The 3,011-nt window shown below is 35.3% G+C and overlaps 1 protein-coding gene across 1 annotated transcript in view; it reads left to right on the plus strand.

Annotated features, from left to right (window-relative positions):
* The first annotated feature begins 764 nt into the window (after positions 1–764).
* Positions 765–3,011, plus strand: part of GCFC2 (GC-rich sequence DNA-binding factor 2) — a 52,796-nt gene continuing 50,549 nt past the window's right edge. Inside the window, exon 1 of the mRNA XM_021710085.1 lies at positions 765–887. The gene's annotated coding sequence lies outside the window, so the exon portion shown is untranslated. The remainder of the gene's footprint in view (positions 888–3,011) is intronic.

Raw genomic sequence — 3,011 nt, forward strand, 5'->3', positions numbered from 1 at the left:
AAATCAAAGTAAAACTTATTTATTTTTTTAGATAACCTGTTACAAGGATAAGTAACATTTTGAGAAAAATAACCATTTTCTAAAGTATTGAAGAGTGGCGTTGTGTTCAATTTACAGACCTCTTTAATGGCTGGCTAAATAGAAGACAACTGAATTCTCTTAGCTGTTTGTCTTAGCAATTTATTTTTTTCTAGAAAACTTTTTAATCAGAATAGTACATTACAAGAATATTAGTGACGTGTTTTGGATCATTCTCTTTTGTTTTTTTTTAAATCAATTATTTGCTAAAACTATTAAAAGCAATATATACGACACGAAGTATCATAATATTGATGACCAATATTATGTGCCAATAATGGCATTAAATGCAACATGGTCATTTGAAGTTAGTTTGATTTCTTAAATATGGGTTTCCGGCAGCATAAAGGTGTTTGCATAAAATGTGCTGCTCCGAATTTGAATTATAGCTTAAGGAATACAGTTTTTGGTTAATCGTTAGATCCAAAACCTCCCCACTATTTTTAGTGCCAGTAAAGTGATCTCATGATTTTTTTAAATTTATTTTCTAATTGACAGAAAAAAAATTGTATGTTCTTAATGGTGTGTAACATGATTTTTTGAAAATTGTGTACAAATGACCAAATTGAGCTAATTAACATATGCATACTTCTTGTGGTGCATTTTTAAATCTACTCTGAGCAGTTTTCAAGTATGCCATACATTGTCATTAACTTTAGTCACTATGTTGTAGAATAGATCTCTTAAATTTATTCCTCCTGTCTGAGATGTATCCTTTCACCACTATCTCCCCGAGGACCATCTGCAAGTAGTGGTAACTGCCACTCTACTCTATGCCTCTACGGTTTCCACATATTTAGATTCCACATGTAAGTGAAATCATGCATTTGTCTTTGTGTGCCTGGCTTATTTCATTTAACGTATTGCCCTCGATGTTTACAATCTTAATGTTTCTTGGTCTTTAGTATGACCTTCTATTTGTCTAAAATTTTGATGACTTTTTTTTTGAGTTGAAGTTTTACTCTGTCGCCCAGGCTGGAGTGCAGTGGCACACTCACGACCACCCTAGTGTCAACCAACTGGGTTCTGGCTATGCTTCCACCTTGCAAGTAGCGGGAACTACAGGAGCACGCTACCACCGCCAGGTTTATGTTTGATTTAAGTAGAGACGCGGTCTTAGCCAAGTTCTCTGGGCTGGTCTCGAACCCACAGGCTCAGGCAGTCCACTCACCTCAGCCTCCCAAAGTGCTAGGATTACTGGTTGAGCCACCAGCCCCCAAGCCGGTCTGATGACTTTTTATATTTGGTTTTGGAAGCCTAAAATATGTCAGTCATCTGGTTAAACTGAAGTAGAGAAAATTGAGGTCAGGAGTTGACTTTTCTTTTGCCTTCTAAAGGAGTGATTCTAAAACTTCTTGGTCTTTGGATCCCCTTTAGACTCTTAAAAATGATTAAAGATCCTAAAGAGCTTTTGTAATTTACTTTTTAAATAACCTGTTACACATAAGGATAAGTAACATTTTGAGAAAAATAACCATTTCCTAAAAAATATTGAGAAGAGTGGTGTTTTCAATTTACAGATCTCTTTAATAGCTGGCTAAATAGAAGACAACTGAATTCTCTTAGCTGTTTCTGTATTCAGTCTATTGAGTTATGTTACTTTGAAGTATTTTAAGAAAATACAGCTTTTAACAGATATATAGTTAAGAGGAATACTTACTAGATTTTTTAGTTCATTGAGGTTGCTGTCCTTTAATATTAAAACAAAGCTCAACAAGTAAGGTTAGTTACAACTTGGAATCTTCCCATATCAGTAATTTTTGGGTACTCTGTTACATTAAAATTCATTGGTCTATTTTGTACTTTGGATTTTACTTATGCGTGATTAATTGATTTTACATCATGCATTGATTATTTGGAAAGCATTCACAGAGTTTGCAGATCTTGCAAATGTTGGTACATTTTGTTACACAATACCAAAAAATTGCTTAATATCACCACTAATCTCATTTGTCTTTCAATTATTGGGAAATGGTCAAGTTCACAGTGGAGGATATAAGTTTCCCGAAAATTCCAGTTTTCATTTGAAATCTCTCATTCTGGAAATTTCATTTGAAATCCGTTATTCTGGATTTCATTTGAAATCTCTCATACACATGACTTGGCTTGTGTTTGTAAAAACACTTGTCAGGTAGCCGTGTCTTAATAATTCTTTCAAATAAAATGATTTTCTCCTCGAAAACAGTGACTAGTTCAGCTTGCAACTCAGTCACACAAATGCTTTTCCTTAAGACAACTATTGCATTTCAGTATGCAGCAAAAGTATCTTATGTATATGTCCATTTTGGCACAAAGAATATTTAATATATGACTTAAAGTTCAAGATTTAAGAAAATAATTTTGTAGTGCTTCATGAAAGACAACTGGCTTAATTTTTCTGCCAATGTGTAGTGATGAAAAATTCAGCTACTACTACAAATTGATTCTTACAAAGGGGCCAGCAGTTTTACCCATTACTGCTTTTGCTTCATTATATTAATATCAACACAGTGAAAAGAACAAATAATGTCATTAAGATTAAAGTAGCTTTGATTTTATGGACTCTGTGAAAGGGTCTCAGGGACCTCCAACGATTGATGGACCGTGCTTTGAGAACCACTGTTTCAGTGTTAATCCACTTTGGGAACAGGCAAGAGTTATCATAATGGCAGTAGCTAAGAAAAATGGGAGCTGCAGCTATATCCCCTTAATCCTTGTAAGTTTTTATTTTACCCCAGAGTTTTTTGACTTCTATGTAGGTCTTCTAGTTAAGGTAAAAAAATTGAGTGCTAGCCGGGCTCGGTGGCTCAGCCTGTAATCCCGCGCTTTTTGGAGGCTGAAGTGAGTGGATTGCCTGAGCCTGCGGGTTCGAGACCCGCCTGGGCAACTTGGCGAGACCTCATCTCTACAATAAATCAAAAATTAGCCGGGCATGGTAGCGCACGCCTGTTGTT

Source organism: Carlito syrichta, unplaced genomic scaffold, assembly GCF_000164805.1.
Source record: "Carlito syrichta isolate Samal-C Ts95f unplaced genomic scaffold, Tarsius_syrichta-2.0.1 Scaffold288030, whole genome shotgun sequence".
Classification (NCBI taxonomy): Eukaryota; Metazoa; Chordata; class Mammalia; order Primates; family Tarsiidae; genus Carlito; species Carlito syrichta.